We start from the raw sequence: 22,001 nt of genomic DNA, 5'->3' as shown, positions 1-22,001 counted from the left end.
GGAATGAGCGTGTGTGCTTCAGAAGGCTTTTTTTATTAAGCATCGTTGCAACTGCAGCAAAAATAACATTAAAGGATGTGACAAACAGCTCATGAAAGCCTGTTGAAATAGCTCATCTGGCAGACAGTAGTAGTATGAACACCCAAATATCTTATCTGAGAAGAGGCAGCTGTTTGAACTGCTTTACAGTCCTCCCAAATTACCAGTTTATCATGAAAAAAGGGTAGCAATACAGACTGTTATCCTTGGAAAGCACAGCATAGATCTATCAGATTAAGGCAAAAAAATGTAGATTATCCACTTCAATTTTTGTTGGATTGGGAATCCATTTTTGGAGAATCTCGTTTAAAATGCTTTATGGTATCAAAAAATGTAAGCCAAGATGCAATATGCCAGCACTGCTGACTGAACTCTGCCTGACTCCAGGTGATCTTAGTACTTTCTTGGTCAGTTGTAGCTCTTTGTGCTCATTTGTAATTTAGTTCCAGGTTTCCTCTTTCATTTTTCTGGATCTGACAGTGATTTTCATTCAGTATGCTTCAGTTACAAAATGAGGTGGCTTCTCATGCATCATTAAATTGTCCCTTATTTTGTTCTTTTTTTTTTTTTTTTGAGGAGGAGGGTTACTGCAGTGTATGCAGGGGTGACATTTCAGTAGTGCATCTGGATGTAGACTGAGATCTGAGAATGCTCTGAGTGCTGGGTGTATACAGACAGAGAAGAGCCTCCAAGGACAAGCAAAATGTGGCAAATGTTCTCATTCACAAACAGCAGAAGTTTCCTTTATAAAATACTTTCCCCTGAGTCTCAACTCCCTTGTATCCCACGTTTGCCATCACATTACTGCTTGACATAGCCAAATGATCAGGACAGGATTTCAGTCTAGCACCTTTTCCCCATATGCAGCTAACAGTGGAGCCAGGAAGGGCTGCTAGCTGTTTGACTGCTGCTGCGTGCTCTGTGCCATGGAGATTTGTTAGTGCAGGTTCTGGTTGCTGTGCTTTTCCCAGTGCTCTGCTTGAGAAAGACCCCTCTTACCTTACTATTGGCTCTGCTGTAGGAACTGTGGAGAGAAGGGATATGGAGCTGTAGAAAGCTGGAGGAGGAGAGTGACAAGGAACACAAGCATGCAGTAGGGCTGACAATAGTCTCCTTGTATGGTGACAAGAACTTAGCATTTGCAGCAATTCCACCATATTTTGGCATTATTTATGTATCCTGGGCAGTCCTGCTACTGTCCACTTTACATGGGCAGGTGACAGTACGTTTACCAAGTAGAGGGAGATGCAAATATGGTGCAAAATACTGAACAACTTCTAGAATTATAATTCTGAATCTTTTAAGCTAATCAGCACCTTCAGGAATGGCGTTTCTCTTACAGAAACTGTGGGTATTACTTTTGTAACTGTTGTCCTCTGCCTGGCTGTTCTGCAGCCTTTGTCCTACAACACAAAATTTATGATCTTGCATGTGTTTTCTTTGGGATTTTTTTGCATGTGTGAGCAAGCAAAAGTGGTTTAAGCCTTTTTATATTCATTAACAATGTATGTGTGAAGATTTAAACTGTAAGCCTTATATGGGGAAAATATAAATGCAATGCTTCTAAATAGAAGATTTCACTAGAACGCGCACTGTGAGTCGTTGTTATATTAATAGAGCTGTTCCCAAATACAGATTTGGAACTGAGTCTTCTTCATGGTGAATGCTGTAGATGACTTACAGAAAATAAGTATTTAAATATAAAATTTTTTTGGGGGGTAACGTCTTGATCAGATATTTATTCAGATCAGTGGAACATATAGTGTAGAATAATCGTGTAATGTAGTTCTGAAACTGTAGTACTTTATGCCAGATGATATTTTAATCGCTAAAATCTTTGTTGTTTTTATGGAAAAGTGGTTAAGAAATAAAAATCTCAGACTGTGACATAAAGATGCTCATTTTAATACATACTCTTAAAACTGGCCTGATCAGTTAGTCTCCTACCCTTTGGAAGTATTTTAATCAAAGAATAACATACAGGAATATATGCTCATTCTCATCGCTCATCTATGTGTAGCTAACAGTAACTCTTCACAAATATTTTATTACTCTCCACCAGAAGCAAAGATTTAATTCAGAAATCCAGAATGTGCTGCTACAGGTTTTCTGTGTTTGTTTTTCTCTCTCCCTCTTTTTTTTCCTCCTGCCCCCATAGTGTATATATTTACATACTGGAAATGTCTCCCTTCTTGATATGAAATGATGTTGTGGCACAAATTCAAGAGAACTGTCACCCTCTTCTTATGGTGATGAATGCTCATATTAGAATTTGAGTATTACAAATATGTTGTTCCAGTAACAACCTGGAACCAGAACAGGGAGCAGCAAAACACTTGAGACACTTAGCTGTGGGTTTTTGCTTCCACGCTGCTGCTCCCACCCCCTTCTATGCCACCTCCCTCCTCCCAGGTAAACTGCTTTTTGAAGTAGATAGTGTGGTCAGGGCTTATAATGAAGGTAGTACATATGCAGGGTAAGAACTGCCCACTAAAAGTAGTCGTAACTTACTGTTGTACACCAGAAGTGTTAACATACCAATTTATAGCTCATTAATAATAATTAGGGGCAGTAAATTAACCCTAAACTTTTATACCAGTTACAGTGAATTGCAGATTCAGTAGCTTGCTATGCAATGGACAGTTTATTTCTACTTCTTCCCCCTAAGATGCTCTGAGGACTAGAGCTTTTTAATATGATATTACTGTGAAAGTGGAATGAACAAATGTATTAAATATAGACATTTTAAAATCTTTTTTTTCCCCTAGTGAATTCAAGCTTTCCATTAAAATAGAATGGGGCCGTATTTTTTTCCCTTAACCTGCTGTCAAACCATACCTACAATAATGATGATGTAAATTGAGGTTTCTTTCCTCATAACTGTATTGAGGGGACTCTTGATTATGGTCTGCTCTGAAGCTAAGAAATTAAAATAAAGCAAAACCTGTTAATGATTTTTTTAAAATCTTCCATTCCCAAAGCTCTGTCCTGCCAATGATGCAGGATGAACCAGCACTTTGATTAGTGCTGCTAGCTCAGCTAAAAGAAAATGAGTTCTTTAACTTATTATATGTGGGAGAGAACAGCAGCAATGCCACTGGATGCTAAAGTATTGTGCGTTGGCAGGAAAGATCCTAATGCTGAATGTTTGCAGACAGCACCATGCTGACTTAATGTGCGTCTTAGGTTTTATTGGCTTGGGAGGTTTATTTCATGGCAGTCATGCATCTACGTTACTCAAAGGTGTTGAACCTATTCTTTTCCAAGTCTTTGCTTTCCCGGTCAGTTTTAATTACTAGTATATTCTTGATACAGTAATATAGCAGTTTTCTGAGGGGAATTTGGTAATTTCTTAATTATAATCTGATTTCATGGAGCTTGTTAGGGGATTTTTGTAATGGGTAATGCCTCATAGAACACTGAAGAGGAACCACATGTTTAACTTTATGGGGTTAAATGCTGTGTTTTGTAATATGGTCAGGACTCTCACTGCACTTAAGATTATGAAAAATTTTTTAGCTCTAAAAAACTGTTCAATCTCACCTCAATGAGCACGAATTAAGGTAGCTATTCAGGAACTGAAAGGAATCAGATTTTTTGCAGATTATTTCCATCTTTTCACTAAAATAATTGGGTTCATTAGAGGTTGGAATATGACTTTTTGAGAGAGATTGACTCCTATGCAGTTTAGTGCTGTAATACTAAGCAGTTTGGATGTTAGATGCCTTCTGTGAAGGTGGATAACATACCAAACTTAGTGTGTGATGCAATCAAGTAGAGAAAGATCACTTCAGAGGAGGCCAGTTGGAGCTCTGTGCTGCATCTTAGCTTGCACGATACCAGGTGATATACCGGGTCTCTGGAGTTATCCAAGCATTTACTATGGAATTTAGATCTTACATAAAATCAACCATGTTGCCAAATGAGCATGTCTTTTATTTGTATTGGTTGTACTGACCATTCATGTCATGAGGGACCTTTCTTTTTGTGTTCAAGTATAGTTTAAACAAAAAATGCTGTTTTCAAAACATCATTTCTCTAGTCTGTAACACCTCTTTCATGGAAGAGTACTGTGCATTCACTTTGATTTCCCTCCTGTTTTCTGACATAGAAGGGACTGGGCAGATTTGCGTAGGGGCTGATTGTTGTTTTAGAGAAGGTCTTGTGACCAGAGAATTATCTTTTGATAGCTTTCTGTAGCCATTTCCAAGCAACAGGGTATGAAATTACTTTTGGGGAATGCCATGAACTCTGAAACCAATTCTGATGCCTTTCCGAGGTGACCTGGAGGCTGGGAGTATTGGAGCAGTGCAGTAAGAGCTGTTACATGCAGGACCCTGTGCCCTAGTGCTGGAGGAGGCTGCCTATGCTGGGAGTACTTTGTTTCTTGCAGTGCTTGCCTACCTCTAATTCCTGACTGTTCCCCTTTCTAGCATGGGAGCCAACAGCATGGTGTGCTCCTTGCCACTGTCCTTCCCAAGGATCAGGAGATAAGAGAAGAAAAGGTAGGCAGTTATGTCAAAGAGCAAGGCAGGAGAGCCTGTTGTTTCTGGCCAGCAAGCTGGAAACTTAGCAGGGTTGTCTTTTCATGCTTGGAGACTCCTGGAATGAGTAGAGAGCTGGGGATTTTGGCATGTGGGGAAGGGAGGGGAACTGACAGAGGGGATGTGTTAGGGTACGTACATGGACTGCACTGGAATGAGCTGGAAGTTGTGGTATGTATGCTGTGATGGAGGAATATGTGACACAGGCATATTATGCAAATTCATGTTGGAGGCATATGCTGCAGAAAAGTGATTTAAACCATTTTGAGAGCTGCTGATTAATAGCACTCCATGAAAGTGACAGCTTTTCTTAATATAGGTAGCATAAACTCTGAAGGAGCTTGATACTGAGTATGTTCCAAATTTTTCCTGCCAGATAACCATTTTGAGATCTAAATTAGATAATAAGTTAATGTTTTTACCAAATTGTGCCACCCCTGTGTGATGAAAGGCTTTTGAAAAGCTCTAAACTGAGAATGAATTTGGAGCATGTTACAAAGTGATCTCATGCAAAATTTTGCATTTTAAAAGTAGGCAGGGACATCCGATACAAAAACATAAGGCAAACTATATACATATTCTTGGTACCCACTGAGGATGGGCAGTCATGATTGTATTCCTTCAGTGTCTTCCATATCATCCACAGCTGTTCCCACGGTTCAACTTATTTTTTTTCCTAAGGTTGGGGTTTTTTTCCCCACCACAAACAATGGCTAGAAAGACCTTCTACAGTACTTATATAAAACAGTCTGGATTCCTGGTGTAGGTGGTCATAGAAATACTCAGACTCTGGCTAGTGGAAAAAAAAATATCAGATTTTTAATCTAAAATTTTGGATTATGTAAGTTACTTTAGGATTTTTTCAGGTAGATCATACTCCAGTAGTTTCAAACCAGCATCTCAGAATTTTTTTCAGTGTCTTCCTTGTGTTCATACTAATTTTTTCCCTGTTACTAGATTTTAATAGAAGTTCCTGGAATACATACGACCAACAAGATCTGTCCTTCCAGACATAAAAGTTATAGTTATCAAGTGACTGACATTTGTAGAACACCCACATTCTTTTCTGTCCTAATGACTTTTTTTCCCAGAGCTAAAGACAATATTGCTACTAACTTATGGTTTATGAAGTGGAGGTGCAGACCTTTTTGTGTGCTCTGGGGAGCTATATTCTGCACTTGAAACAGTATAGTCTCATTTATAAAATAGGGATAAAAATGTCTAGCCACTTTATAAGGAGCTTAAGAACTAACTTGTACAATTACTTAAAAAGGTGTATTTCTTTGCATTTGTCACCTTTATGTAATGTAAAGGTAAATAAAGTATGTGCAAGGGTCTAACCACCTGGAAACTCAGGCAAAAATAACTGATTTTTACATTTATGGGTAAGTCTGCATGAAATATAAATACATTTGAAAACAGCAGCACCAGGGTGAGTAAACATTACTAAGCCCAGCCACCCTGTCACTTACCTTAGAATAATTACTGGTCTGCATTTGAAGAACAAATCTTAATGTTGCCAAACTCCACCTTTTTCCTGCCCAGTCTGTATGTGGGAGAGTCTTTATAAGAATCTATTTCCTGTTTCCCAGACAAGGGAGGGGAAAAAATGTGTTTTCTCCTTGTTCTGAAAAACAAAAGACAGGCAGTGACTACATCAGCTGCCAGCCTAAACATGAGCATGCAAAGAGCTGAAGGCTACAGTGAGTTCCTTAGTTCAACCCTTGGCAAAATGGCACGTGGCTACTGGAGTCTGTCTCATGGGGACTTACCCTCAAGCTTTTATGAGAGAGAAACTGGCCGAAAGGGGATAAAAAACCCCTATGTGTCCAACTCTTCTCATGTCAATTTGACCCAATCTTCAAAGCATAGAAAAATTGTCACTATCTTCTCCCTTTCCTTGCAGGATTTCTTCAAACCCCTTGTTTTCAGTTTCATGGATTAGTTTTTGTAATACAGATGATTAAGCTTTGAAGAGTGAGTTTTACAAGGAACAGAGGAATCAGTGGCAGGAAGGGAATATGTGCTTACGAAGTAATCATAGCCCTTTCCAAATGCAATGCTAATCAATATGTAACAGTGGTAAAAAATGTACAGGATAAGACCAACAGAATGATTTTACTTTTTCTTTTGACTTAGAGGAATATCAGTGTAGATGTGGCAGCTGTTTTGCAAAGACCAAGACTATTTAGATCTTGATAGCTATTCCAGTTCTGTCTCACATTACATGTACAAGATTAGCTCCAGGCTTTTCCCGCCTTAAATTTTGAACACTATTCATATTTGTGCACACTGATTTAAAATACTACAGACTGGGACTGCTGTGTTTTAAAGTCAACTCTGCTAGCACAGATTACAAAAATAAATTTTACTTTCACAGAGCTGACTTCAAACAAGTTAGAGTTCATATCTCCTCTTTGTGCTCTCCTTTTAAGGGGGAAAAACCCCATACACTTACTCTGTGTGGGAAAAGTTTGCAGTCAATAATGCAATATATGATAAGTAGTGGAATTGCAATGCTCAGATACAGGACAGGTAGCAGTGCACCACTGTGTATTAGAGAGGTCTGAATAAGTAACAGCTCTCCTAAAAACGGTTCAAGAACCAAAAGCAGGGTTTGGGGTTTTTCAGAAAGCTGTTGTGGAATCATCAGTTTCCTTTTCTCTGTTAAGGTTCGGAAAGGAGTTATGTTGCATGTAAGTTTGCTGTTCTGTCCATCAGCTTGCACTCTGACTGTAGAGGTTCTGAAGAGCATTTGGTGGGAGGGAGAGAGTTTCTTACTGTTTCAGAGAAATATAGTGGACTGAATAAATTGAGCTTTTGATATTTTACATATATTGAAAATCTAGATAGATTACTAAGTTGTCAACTTCACTGCCGTGACACTGTCAATAGGAGAATTTCCACCTCTGTGTGCGCAGGATAGCTTATAATAAATCTGCTCTGTAGCATGGTTAGGTATGATAATGATGAGGAAGATTCTGTGTTACAAACTATATTGCAATACAGGTTAAATATTTTCGTGGTCATGTTCTTGAAAAATAATTGCAGTTTGTCTGTTCCCCTGTAGGTACATATTGGAATATGGCAATGCAATTTCAAAATAGATAATCTCTGAGGATTAAAAAATTATTTATAGACAAAGTGTTTCTTAAGGATGAGATGAAGCATGCTCCTAAGGACCCTATTTACCCAAAATACATACTTCAAGCTTCATACTCACTTCAAGATTGAAACATAATACTCAGGCTTGATTTTGTTTATTGTTATCGCTTAGAGTGATCCTTCAAAGGGTGGTCAGAAAACTGCAAGACTGGGAGGAGATTATTGTCTTCTGGTGATCTACAGCTGTGGTCCTTGCTGTTTCTGACATGAGTGTGCACTGAACAGCTCCACTTGGATTGCACCTCTCCAGTCTCAAGTCTGAGTCCCCTGTTTCTCCAGGTGTTTTCCTGTGTTCTTGAGCACTTCTGACTTCCTCCTACACCGGTATTTAACACCACATCCTGGCAGCCTGGAACAATGGAACAAGTGCAATTGTTCTGTGTATACAGTCTTATCATTCTCATTTATGGGAACCGATGTAGTTACACACATTGGGCATTGTTCTTTGCAAGCGCCTGCGTGAAGCTATTAGCATAAGCATGCTGTTCAGCAGTACAGCTAAGCCACTAGAGTGGCAAATCTCCCCTGAAAGGGACTTCATATCCCTAGCTGGGTTTCTGCTGTTTGTTTCCCTTATATAGCCAGTGACTCTGAAATTGCTCCATGGTGAGCTGTGTCACAGGGTTAAACTAGCAGAAAACAAATGCTGTGAAAATGCACCATTTCTAGTTGGTTTGGGCAGGGAGGAATGAATGGGAATAATCCTCTCTGAAGAAGCTAGCTGATAGTGGCTTAGTTGTGTTGCCAAGAGATGCCCTTGGAGGGTTTCAGAAGATCTTAGTGGCATTTAGTGTTGGTAAACTACTAAAGAACACTGTTAAGAGGGACTGATTACCTTTATTTGTTGACTGCATAAGTGCTATTTAAATATAAGTTAACTGTAAATAGGTGTTTAGAAATGAAAAAAAAAATCACTTAAAAGTTTTAGAGTATCTGAATGTCAATCTGGTTTGGTTTCTCTGTATCCATTCAGCCAATTTTTGAACAACGGTTGTGGCTTTTGGATTATCTAACACTTATATTTGTGTCTCCTCTGTAGCAGACACTTGCTGCCTTCATGGAAATGCAAGGCTATTTGTGAAAGGTTACACAACTAGAACAAACACCAAGCTGCTGATCTGTTTCTCCGTTGCCAGTCTGTTTTCCTTAAGCAACAATCTGCTAATAGAAATTGCAGTACAAAAGCAGATGTGTACAGTACAGGAGGGCAATCTGGCTTCCTTTGCTGCATGGTGAGGGAGCGTGGGCTTTCAGGTTTTGTTGGAAGTTGATTATTTGGAATTAGAAATGAGGCAGTAAATGCAGCCCCAAAGAGGGTAAACTGCAGCTTTCACTTTTAGTAGAGGTGTAACATGTTGAAGCTGGGAAATGTCTGCAAGTTCTGACTTGCATGATGGCAATCTGTTAAGCTTTGGGCTCCTCATCCATCAGACAACCCAACAATCCTTGAAGTATATGGAGTGTTTATGGAGAGGGTGAGTAATGTTTTTCGGCGAGTTCAGGTATGGATGGATATATTTTGAGTTATGTATGTTAAAAGTAGCATTGTTAAAGCAAAACACAGGACAGTATTGAGGGAGTTGAGGGGGCATAACTTGTTTTGGGGTCCTTCATTGCTGTTCTCTGAATGTGTTCCTTGTAAAAGATGGGAGGAGGCATTTGCTCTTTCTGAGTATAAGGGGGGAGAATGAGGATGGCACTGGAGACAGTGGGCAATAAAGTGGAACTGAGCCGCTTTCAATGCTAATGGCCATATTAGCAGATAAGACATACTCATTCAGGTTTTTGGCAGTATCATCTTCTCCGCTTCTTCTTACACACTCCCTTGGGTCAGGTAATTTGACTCAAATCAATACTGCTCTTTGCTCAAGGGTATTCAAGGATTACAGTGGAAGCAACACAATGATAAGGATATAGTTCTATGTGGAAGAGGTAACATTTTTGTCATGTGCTCTCCATTTGTTTCTTATAACCTAACTTTCAGTGGCCCTGCTTTGGCTTCCCCCTGCCATGGTTGTGAGTGAGAAAGCAAAGAAAATGGATTACCAGAAAAACAAGTGGGTTTTTTTTCTCCTTGAGGTTTTAAATCAAAGGTAGCACAACCTGTGTGGGATTAAATGAACCTAATTGTTACTAAGCTGATTTTATAAAACAAGGGCTATATATTTATAGCTTTTCTGTCTGGCAAATGTAAATAAAATTATGATTTTATAGATTTTTTTTTTCTTTCCTTGCTTACATAATGAGTACTAGTGTTCCTTCTGTTCTCCTAGGATGCAAATATTCTCTGAATTTCTGAATGTTAAACGGTTTCAACTTGCAACATTATTAAATGAAAAATGGTCTTTTAATTTGTTAGGGAATGAAGATCCAGGTAAAGTTCTGTGTGCTTGTTCATACCTATTAAGATTTTAAGAACAGCTCCAGATCTTTTGATAAGGTGTGCTTACATTGTCTTGAGTAGGCACTTGGATCCCTTTTAAATTAGAAAGGCAGGAAAGACCTGCGGTATTTAAAGACTGAAAAAAAGATTTCTAATAATGAGACATAAGGAGATATTTTTTTTAGCTCTCAGAAGGTCAAGAGGTGTATATAATATCTAGCTAATGAAGTTAAAAAAAGGGAAGAAAGCTATGCTAAAGAAAGGATAACAATAATAATTGTAAACATAAATGGATGTTAAAGCTAGGAAGTTTCAAATATTCAAAGGATGTACGTTTTAACAATGAATGTGATCAGCCATTGAAACAAATCCCTGAGTGAGATAACTGATTTTTCTTTCCTGTCAAGGTATACAACTTAAGTTCCAGAAAGGAATCTGGTTTTGTGCTTTAGGCTAATTAGGCTTTGGGTTCATTGTGGGGGTAACTAGATGGAAGGCAGACAAGAACCGAAGGCTGGTTCTGACCCCAGAGCCTACCGCTCTGATTACTGTGGTGTCCTGGCATATAGCATACCTGAGCATCTCGGGTCTGGTAGCTTGTTCTGTGGCCTGCATCTAATTGCCCTTGCTTTCCACAGGGCCCCTGGAAAGGAGCTCTGGACAGGGGCAGTCACCCTGCCTTGACTGCTGCCTTCTGTGAGCTCCTGACCAGGAGGTAGGTAGCTGCATCGTCCCCTGCATGTGCAGTGTCTTTTGATTTGTGCAATCCCAGTAAGTCAGGCTTTTCAGGGAAGTGTCAGGTGTAGGTGCTGTGGTGTACAAGCCTAGCCTGTCACTGGAGGAAACGTGTGAATCACAGGGTGGAAAAGTTGGGTGTTACCCGAGTAAGTTTTGTCTCTGCTCCAAATGTCTTCTGGCACTCTTGGTTGGGGTATGAAGAACATTTTTGAGAGTACACCTGCACTGGAAGAAAATCAAGTGTAGTTATAGGCAAAATGTGTTTTTTACCAGTATAGCTTGTTTTACTTGGACAGCTCAGAGGCATGGGTGAGAGGTGACTTCTAAAATGTGTGCGCAAAGCACAGGTTTCATAGGAAGTGCTGTGTCTACAGTAGCAGCGACTCTTTGCTAGCATGCTGTATTTGTGTAGGCAGAATATTTTCTCGGATTAAAAAGGCATACATTTTCATTGTGAAATAATTAGGATAGGTAATCTATGAAAACTGTAGTGGGGACACAACTATGTAGCTTATCTACAAGGTTAAAACAGCTGAAGTCAACCCCAGGAAGGGGTGTGCAAGGGTGATTGTACCTACTGGGCAGATCTTGTCTTTATGTAAATTTTAAGCTGTGGTAAATATTGCATATTTTGTCTTTTTAAAACTACTGTCCCCCAGCAAACCATTATTGGTGAAAACAAAACAATAGTAGTATGAGGCAAAAGATAAGGGGACCTGTACGTTACCTGCATGTTGCTTAACAGCTGAATCCATGCCGATTTATTCCTTCTCCAAATGGCTTTTTAAAAGGTAAAGTTTTATCTGAGGAGGCTTGTTTCCTGAAGGACTTACTGAATCCTCAGACAGTGAAGCATAGTTTCTTGTCCCTTTGCTTTTGGTATAGAAAGTAAACAGTCTTTGTTTAGTGCTCCCCCTGCCCTAGACTTTCCCTGCTCCATTAGGCAGACCAGAAGGACTTGATGGGCTGAGGTTGGCAGGGTTGTTGAGGGACCTGGGATTACAGGGCAATGGGTGTCTGTTGCTGCTCAGCTAATTGACAGCAGGGCCTTGCTTCTCAGTGGTATTATTTCTGTGTCTATTCTGTGTTTTGGCATGCACCTAAATTGTGATGGATATGGGTATTGACTTCAGTTAGGTGGATTTTTACCAGTTTCTTTATAAATTTGGTCATAGGGAAAAGCAAGCAGAAATACTTACTACAAGAATTGCAAGTCAACAGGTGTATAAGCAGTAGTGCCAGCAGTATAGCTGCGGTCAGGTTCCAAATATGCATGAACACTTCATATGCAAACAAAGTAAAGCCTAATTTCTGGAATAAAATATTTTTATTACTTTCAGAAATAGCAATAGTCATGTGTTTTGAATGTTGTCTCATTTAAAAGCAACAACTGTACATTTTTGATAAAAGGATTCTTTTCGAAATTTGCATTTAGTTGGCCATGAGTTCATTGTATAAATGTAGAGCGTGTATTGGGAAAAAAATTAAGATTTTCTTCTACTTTGTACAGCTAAAATACTATGCCCTCATCCCCTCTCCTCCCTGGCCCTCTGAGGATGCTGCATCATATTGATTATGGTTCTCGAAGAGGTCAAGATCCAGTCTTTTAATTTCTAGTTTAATAAGGCACTTGAACACACACAAATTCTTTTGAAACTGATCAGTTTTATCTGCATATCTAACAGCCCAGTTGTACTGGGAAGACTGGAACTGGATCCTTAACAGCATTATTACATTCTTTTAGATTTAGCACTGAGCAGGTAGGAGAGCAACTGGGAGCAGTATCTATATTCTGTATTTTTACCATCCTCCAGCCAAAGAAATGAAAAACTGAATTCTGAAATATAATCAGATGCTTGAATACGGAGTGCAAATCAATATATCAAGGTTAGCTTTTGAGTGCTTAATTTCTTCTTAGCTGTTTTGTTTTCTCTTTTAATGTGACTGTTGCTCAGGTGTGGTTACGCTGAGCTGGCTGACTTTGACAGAGATATGTGCACAAGTAAAATGATAGAAAGCTGCATCTGTTCAGAAGAATTTTGTATGGTTCATGCTTCTGGCCAACCTGTGGAAAAGCTTGTAGAGTTCAATGGTATTTTAAATAATCTGGTATGTTTTGTTCCTGGTGCTTCTGATTAATGTGTGCAAACTAGAAATAAATCCTGTTTCTTCTTTTGTCAGATGTGCACCTATCCATTTTATGAAAACATCAGGAGAAACTCCTCAACAATCCCCTTTTCTGTTGAAAGTACATTTAGAAGTGAATTCTTCTAGTGAAGTTTTAAGGGTATTTTGGAATTAGCATGCCATTTTTTTTCTAACTCCTGTTTTATGGTCTTGTCTTACAGAAAGTTAAGGGAACTGTGGTAAAGATGGGAAGAATAATAGTGAAGAAAGCTGAGGGAGAAAAGTGAATACCTATTTCATAACACTAGCAAAAATAAAGCTACTGAAGTAAAAAATAACAGTTCCTTTACTAAAGTAAAAACAATAAAAAGATTGATGGTGCTGCTCATGTGTGGGTGTGTATGTGTTTATGTAATATGGGAAAAATTTTCTAACAAACTAAGAATAGAGGTTAAATGTTTGTCCTCTTGGTAGTATCCTAGTCATGATGCAATTCTCAGCAAAATGTACTATAATTATACAGGAAAGTTGCTATTTGCATAGTGGAACAAAATGTATTTTCCCTAGTTTCAAATAACTTTTAGAGCAGAACGTCAAAAGAGAAAGGTTCACATATAGTATATTGGAGCACATTTGCTTGATGCATATAACGTACCTTCAAAGTGCAGAAGTAGCTTGAGATGCAGAAAGAATACTTATTTTAGTATTTGCTTTCACATCACCAATAAGAAGCCTAGGAGAATGCCAAAATAATTGAGATCAAGTTTTATATATAAAACTTGATATGTATTTATCTTTAAATAGGGGATCAATTTCACTCACACCTCAGAGGAAGCAGTGGCAGAGTTGGACTTCTGAGAAGTCTCTGGCACTCACCTGCCTGTGCATCCTTGCAGTAACACTGCAACTTCAGGGCCTTTTCCTAGTCATGAAGCAATTTTCATCAAGCGTTTGAAAAATATATCTTTGCTGTGTTCATGGTAATGGTATTTCTCAGGAGCTAAGTAGGAATTATGATAGTATGACATTATCACCCATTGATCCTAGTCTCAATACATATTGATATGGACCAAGTCCTGAAAGCAAGTAGTTCAGGAAAACTAGGCAAAACAAGACTTACAAACTGTAGATCAATTTCTTTTTTTCCTTTTTTTTTTTCTCTGGAATTGCGGTGGAGACTTACTTAGCAACGTTCATGCAGAATAGTCTTGGTAGCCGCAGTAGTGTCCTTGCCTCAGTTTCTGTCCAGTACCTTCAGTGCGACTTTTTTGTTCTTGAGAGCAGACAAGGCCAATTAATTTTCTTATTGCATTACTAAAGCATGACAGATGGCAATCTTTGTTTCCTAGTAAATAAACATCCATTCAAGAGTTGACTATGGGAGAAAAGGTGTAAATCTAGCCATAGGACAAATTCTAGGTAAAATAGAGATTTTTAAGCAAGACAGCATCACAAAAACTTTATATACAGCAGTGTTGCTCACAGACAGATCTGTGCTTAATGGTGTTATTTTTAAACCCGTGTTTTTCTTCTCCATGATCGGCTTAAACTCGGGGCTCTTCCATTGTGCATTCTACCATTTCTTTTCTTTTCCTTGATCAGATGAGATTTAGGTTCACAGAAGTTTCATTTATTTTATGCTCTTTCTCTCAAGATGTAATCCATGATTGCCTCTTAACCAGGGTTTACAGCAGTGCAAGCATGTCACAGTAATAAAAATACTTATATCTTGTAAAGCAATAATGTAGCCATAATTTAGAAGGCAGTTCTGTCACAAGAAGACCTTCTTGTGACCTTTCTATGCTTCCAGGAGAGGCTTTTTAAAAAATTGCTTTCAAATATTCTGAATCTAAAAAGGAAACTTCTGGTGGTTTGAGATAATTCAAATAGTTGTATCTTATATAAAATTTTATTCTCTTGAGTGTTCTTTTGATTTTTTTTTCTACTAGCATGATTTCACTCAGTGGTTAGCTTAACTTGCTTTTGAAGAAATGTTATTTAGAAACAATGAATATGATACAAGTGTATATGGGCTTTTTCTAATCCACCAGTTCCTTATTGAACTAGATCAGTGTGCTTCCAGCATATGTTAGTGCAGTGCCTGAAAAGAAGTGTATGGTAGTCTTAACCTTAAATTGTATTATGCCACTTTTTGTCCATATCTGTCCAGAATTTGTGGGAGAGGGTTAATTTCAAGATCATGTGCTCATGTTGGGTTTTGTAAGATGCTTGAAGTTTTATACCATCAAAATGAGGTTCAAGTCAAATGGGTAAGTGAATGCACTTAAGTGATTTTCTTTACCAGAAACTCAAAGCATGAAAACTGGCTATATTTTTGTAACAAATTTTAGGAAAATTATAAGCAGGTTACATGTGCTATTCAGTCTTGTGTGGCTGTGCCTGTGTAAGTGTATGTCCCACACGCAGCCAAGCTCTCACACAGCCAGGACTGGCAAGCATAGCAAAAAGTTGCGACAGTGCTACTGTGAGAATGTTATGGGTTCTTGTGAGTAACATCTTGACTATAACTGTCAGGAATTGTCCTATAAAATTTCAAGGTGTTTTCCAGTAAATTTACAAATCTCTCATTTAACATACTGAAAAAGAACTGTTACTACTTTCAAATGGCTCGAAATCCTTAATCAGCAGTATGTTAGGTTTGAGGATTCCACAAAGTCAAGATCTTCATCCTTTTACTTCCATGACTGTTTGAACTGCAGCTGTGTAACTTCAGCAGAGGTGATTCCCTGTGACAAACTAGTGAAGAGTCTTTCTTGTTGCCCTGTGTCCATCTCCAGTGCATGCCTTTACATGCACACTGACCAAACAGGTTTTACTTCAGAGCTGTGAAGTGGCCCCTCCTCTGGGCCGAGCTGCCGCGAAGCAAACAGTATTTATACAGCTTTGCAAGGCTGAACAACTGCTGGAAATTTTTTGATCTATTTAATAAATTTGCACTAATTTCAGGTTTTAAATTAGGTACTTTATGGCATCGTTTGGATGGCAGAAGCTGTTGTTGGCCTCCTGTTGCTCTGATCTGTGCTGGGCCTGTGAGGTATTAAGAAATGAAATCATCTGGGATGCAGCATGTGTGTTTTGAGTTTTATGTGGAATGCAAATATGCACTGGTCTGGGTGTGAACCAAGTTAATTTCATGACTTCTGGATTTTGTCGTCCTGCTCTTTAGAAGTAGTAGCTGAGGAATTATTCTGTAAGTGCCAGGAATTACAATGAATAGTTTTGCCTGTTTAATCTTACATAATGTAAGCTCTGTGTGTTATATTTTGTAATGCATGCCTGGAGAAAAATCTCCTAGAATAAATTTCATGCCTATTTAATGAATTGTTTTTCCCTCATGCTGTCAACTAAACATGATGTTACCAGATAAAAACATTTGTAGTACTGAAATGAAGCCATTCTTAGCACCAAGGAGGGAAACTTGTATTTCTTTAGTGGCTCTCCATCTGTCTGGGAAAACTCTGCAAGTTCACTCCCAGCATCTCCCCTTTTTCCTTCTATGCCTTTCCCACCCAAGTGTAGATAGTCCTGACCAATACCAGGGCTGACACAGATACCCTCCTTTCCTGTGCTGATTACACCTTTGACTACTTAGTCTAGAGTTTCATGCCAATTTGCAATTAGGGTTTTGTTTTCTGTGCCATATTTACTTCAGTCTGTGAAAACAGTAGTAGTGTTGTAAACCTTACAGGGAGAGTTCTCTATATATGTAGCAAGTACCTCCAAATATGTTCAACAATCCCCAGAGCAAACTTCTTAGCCAAGTTTTAGAAGTTTTACCTCTTTATGTGAAGCTTGAGGTCCAGTGTATTTGGGGGAGGGAAGGAAAAGGAGTCTTTCATTTTTAGCTTTTCTGTATGAAATGCATATTGCACTAACGCTTCCCTAGAGCGCAGCCTAGTTAAACTTCAAAATTAGTGCAAGAAAAAAAAAGAATGGTAAAATACGAGATTAAATTCTCACTTGTGTTATCTTTAGGAAGGAATTAACAGTGGCTGCAATGTTTTCTTGTCAATCTTTACAGTACACTGTGAGTACCCCATGCAGCCTATCAGCAGGTACTCTGCTTAATAAGACTACTTATTCTGATTTAATTAGTGAAATGTACGTGTTGAAAGACATCCTTTTGGGCACTCACAATGATAAAGGCATTAGCTTCACTGACACATATTTACTTGTCTGTGTTTTCTTCTCCCTTCATCCCCCACTGAAAGAAAAAAAGGGATTTCATCCTCTGAGAGAGATGTTTCCTGTCAGTGTCACGCAGGTGTTGAGCTTCAGTGTCACCTGGAGCTATTGCTAGGCTTTTGCCCAGCAAACTTTGTCTGTATGGAAGACAGTTTTATGAGGGTTATAGATTTGAGCTGTTTATTTGCAACTATTTTCAAGCTTGTTGTTCCTTCATATAGTAGTGCCAAGCATATTGTTTTGCAAACTAGAAAAGAGCCTGCCTCCTGAGGCTGTGTTATTGTGACGTTTTATTATTTTGGAATGAGCTATGTAAGAAAGGTACTGTATAGGGACTGTTCCATCCATTACTGAAATAGAGTGCTATATAGTGGTGTACAACACCTTAGTACAGAAAGCAAAGAACCTTTTCAGTTGAAAGCAGGGCATTTTAGGCAGAATGCAGTCATGTTGGAACTTGCATGGGATTCAGAATAATAAATTTTAAAAACAAATTATTTTTATATCACTGGTAAGTTTTCAGGGATACTACAAACTGAAGTCTGAATCTGATGTTCCTTTCCAACTTCATGGCAGTTCATTTGACTCAGAATCTACTTGCCACAAACTTGCCTGGAATAGCTGCTCGGGAAGCAAGTGTCCTGACAGTGTGTTTTGCAGGGGGCTTCTGTCACTTGAGGTGGGCTGACTCAGGAGGACTGAAATGGAACTCTATTTGACATCACTTCTCCATGTAGAGTCTGACTGTGACCATCCCTTCCTTATTAGTTCTCTGGTACTTGTTCAATGCTGGTAGACTTGAATATCTCTTGCTGAGCTGCTGCTATTGCTGCTTCCTTCAACACATTCATGTTCTTAAATCTCATCTGTACGCACTTCTCAATGAACCTGTCTTAATGTGACATTTCAGGGGATTTCAGAACAACAGGTGTGCCTACACACATGCCAGAAATACAGTACCTTTGAGATCATGACTTTTGTTTGGTACATAAAGAAGCATTCACTTTCCTTTTTTCTTTATTGTTCTTTTTTAGTAAAGTGATACTTGATGAGCCCTTGGTCCATCTCATTTTGTTCATCCTTTCCAAAATGCCATAATATGAACTCTTTGGAGTTCCTGGTGAAGCTTTACTGGTATTTTGAGGTATTTTGCTGTTCTTGCTACAATTGATTGTTTATTTCTCATGTTAGGTGAAAATATTGTATACCATTTTCTCTCTGCCTATTGCAGAAAAAAATCCCCACGGTATTGATGAAGTCAAAGATGGTGGTTGCCGGATAGACACTGACTTGTTACCAGATCTTTCAATAAAGCATCAAATATAGGCACCTTATCACCTACAAATGTGCTGCCTTTAAGCTCAATCTTTTCTGCACAAACTTTCTGTAATGTGTGTGGCCATTGATGCTAAGGCTTGTATCGCAACACTCTGTGTGGTCAGGAAGACCAATTTCTCCTTCTGTTATCTCAAGAGTGGAGCTGAAAATATTCCATTGAAACCTTTTATTTCCCCCTGCACTATGACCACCTCCAAACTGCTTTTTGAGATTGAGACAATTTGACTTCAATCTGTGTTCTGCCAAAACCCATGCCTTTACTGTCTATACAGTACTGAGCTGCTCATGTTATCTTTGCTGCTGTGTGAGGATGACAAAATGGAGGGCAAACGTAGTATCACTGTAAATACTGCTTAGAGGCAAGCTAAAGGATAAAATGTTTTCACTGCTGACTTTAAGTGGTTCCAGAGACCTGGAGATGCACTGTGAGGTAACTGGAAAGGGAAGGGTACTTGGTGGTAGCAGGGCACACTAAAGTTAAACAAAAGGGCTAATTAGCTAGCAAAATTGAAATGTTGTGTATCAGGCAGGGACACAATAAACTTCAGTTTAATTTAAAACAGGTTTACAATCTGATGTTACAAGGCCTCATTTCTATGCATATAAATGCTGAATTGTACCTTAACCAAAATAATGGTGGTTATTTCCCCCCCACACCTCCAACATTGTTTGCTTGTCTGGGTTGATACAACTTGCTTTCTTTACCAACCCTCTGGGTACTAGTATACATCTCTGTGGTGGCTGCTTTACACTTAATTTTTATGGAACCCTAAAAGGGGCAAATAAATATGTAATTGTGTAACTGCTGCTTATAACATTATAAATACAAAGCATTATTCATAAAATTTATAAATACCATTCTTTGGCTTGGTAGTTGGGATCAATGTAGAAAATCTTCCATCAGTGTACTATAAGCACCTATAGTCATGTGTGAGTGGTGGGAGATGGGGCTCCCCTCTTCTCCCAGCATACTGTTTTGTGCCCTTACTCTGAGCCACTGGTGATGGTACTGTTGTGCTGATGTGTCTGTAGGACTGATGTAAGTCATAAAGCTGTGGGTAAGTCCATTCACAGATACTTCTGTTAAAATCTTGGTGATGATTTCAATACACAACTCCATGATCTTTCAAGTGTGGCCGGTGGATAAGGGATATGCTAGAAGCAGTTTGCCACTGCTGAAGCACACGTGCTAAAGTCGGATCCAACAGTTGTTACATGCAGAGGATGTTGAGGAAGCAAGTGAAAAAGCAGTTACTGATGGATGTAAATAAGCAGGATATCAGATGGCTATAAGATACACCCTGGAGGAAGTGCAGATATTCAGAATATGTGTACGTAGAGATCAGACCAGTAGCTATGTTGAAATAAATACATTGGTTGTAGATGGAATACTGTTCTTTCTGGATGCAGCAGCTCTCAAGTAAACCCATTTGTGTCTGCACACGTGCTCTAAATCTTGTGAAAGTGTGAGAATCCATACTGCACGTGTTTTAAATTACTAATGTTGATGCCATATAAACAAAGTGTATGTGCTTAAGTTGTGCTTCCTATAATAACCTTGTTTCATTTTTGTTATTTTGGACCATTTAAAATTGGCTTTGAGATTCTGAGTTTTCCCACAACTTGCATAAAATCCAGTACAACATGTAAACTGTAGCACGCAGCTGATGCATAAAGGGGATACTGCTTGCGTGGAGGAAAACTGATAGGTGGAGGAAAGGCTGGAAAGGATGCTGCAGAGATGTATGGTTGAGGAAAGGGAAAGGAAAGTGCTGGTTTGATGCAGAAGCTAAGAGAATTGGCTCATTTATCTGGGTCAAAGTAAAAAGATATGAGGTTTAAAAATTTAATTTCAGTTGATCTATCAGTTTTAAGAGCATCACTTCCTAACCTGTGTGAGATCATTGATGCTCCATCTCTGAAGAGCTAATGATTAGCCATCAGAGTCACAGAGAGGCTAGCTTGATACAACTGTAACACCACAGAGCTATATTTATTTTGGTTCGACCCCTTAATTTACTTTGGAAAGACAGACTTTTAATAAAACTTAAGCTGCTTTATATTGTAGGCTTGCTGTTTTTAGGGTGTTTTTTTAAGAAACAAAATTCTCTCTGTGTAGATTTCACTAGTGAACGAAATGAGGGCAACTGCCCACTTGGCAGGTGTCCTTCCTCCATTTGCCAGGACTGTTGCTTTTTAATGTTGCTGTGACAAGTCACTGTTACTTGGGGAAAAGATAAAGCGAGCATCAGGTTTTTCAAGGGTTGGATAATTTTCTGTATGAAGCGCCAGGCTGCACAGTGGAACGCTGAGCTGTGTTCAGCTGCAGGTTTCCTGTGTGCTATCAGAGAAGCCATTAAAAGTCCCTCTTAAGTGGATTGCTTGGAGAGGGGGAATAAAAATACCTCCTGCTTCACAAGGATGCGGAGGCCTAACTTGGATGTGCGACTAAAAGACAGTGTGTAACTGACAAACACCACTGCCTGGGGTAGATGCTTTGGGACTGAGAGTAGTAGCACGTTACTCCTCCAAGTTGCATCATGTGGCTGCGGATTCTTGGATTTGTGCAAACAGCAGCCACGTTCCTACCCACTTTGACCAAGTGATGCCAGGTTGGTGACAGCAGCAATGGCATGATTTAGGCTAGGTTTAATTCAAGAAGTCTGTTGGCCTCTGTTCCCAGAGGAAGATACCTGTTCAGTAAATGAACTGGAGTGCTTTATGAGACCTGTCTAGACGACTGTACCTTCCGACTGCAGCTGGTGTTGCAGATGTGCCTAAAATGGCAAACCCACTGTTTTCTTCCAGATGTCACAGGTCAGGTTTTAGTGTGTCAGAATAAATGATGTCCTCAGGGCTTTGTGTTCTAGGTCATGTTGGGCCACACCCATCACATTTTTTGTTATGATTTGGCTCTAAATGCTACATCAGCAAGCTTCAGACACAGCTGCCTGTCCAAAAAGTGCGTGTTGAGTGGTGGTTACTTGGTGTGGCTAAGGAGCTGGATGTACAGCACCTTTCTAAGGACCTGTTAGGAAAACTCATGGCAAAGTGGTTTCTCCATGTAAAATTGCTGGTGTGTCACAACGGACCTTGTGTTTGGGGATGCTGCTTAATCACTCATCCTTTGAGGACCATTACCCAAGTGCCTGGTCTTAACTCTGGTTATAACGGCAAGGTGGCTCTTGCTGTTTATGGTTTTACTCTTCACCCTTCTTCTGTTTAAACCCCTCTGATAAAGGTCTTGATGTCATTGCTGGGCTGACATTTGCTATGTAAAACTGTTTCTGGCAGCTTGTATCTAGCTCTGCTCTTGGGCTAGCCCATACCTGCATTTGTGGCAGAGCTCCGAGAGGGCAATGCAAAGCCTCGCTTGTGATAGGCGTCATTGCCACTTCTGACTGGGGGTCCAGTGTGGCCCTGTTACGGATGGGGTCTGTACTGCATACGGCAAAGGCAGT

General features: G+C 39.3%; 1 protein-coding gene across 4 annotated transcripts in view; it reads left to right on the top strand.

The window, feature by feature from the left end:
• Window positions 1-22,001, top strand: part of MOB2 (MOB kinase activator 2) — a 118,342-nt gene that overhangs the window by 63,414 nt on the left and 32,927 nt on the right. The gene's annotated exons all lie outside the window — the stretch shown is intronic.

Source organism: Phalacrocorax carbo, chromosome 5 (assembly GCF_963921805.1).
Source record: "Phalacrocorax carbo chromosome 5, bPhaCar2.1, whole genome shotgun sequence".
Lineage (NCBI taxonomy): Eukaryota > Metazoa > Chordata > Aves > Suliformes > Phalacrocoracidae > Phalacrocorax > Phalacrocorax carbo.
Note: the sequence above shows the minus strand (reverse complement) of the source record. Positions and strands in the feature narration are given on the sequence as shown.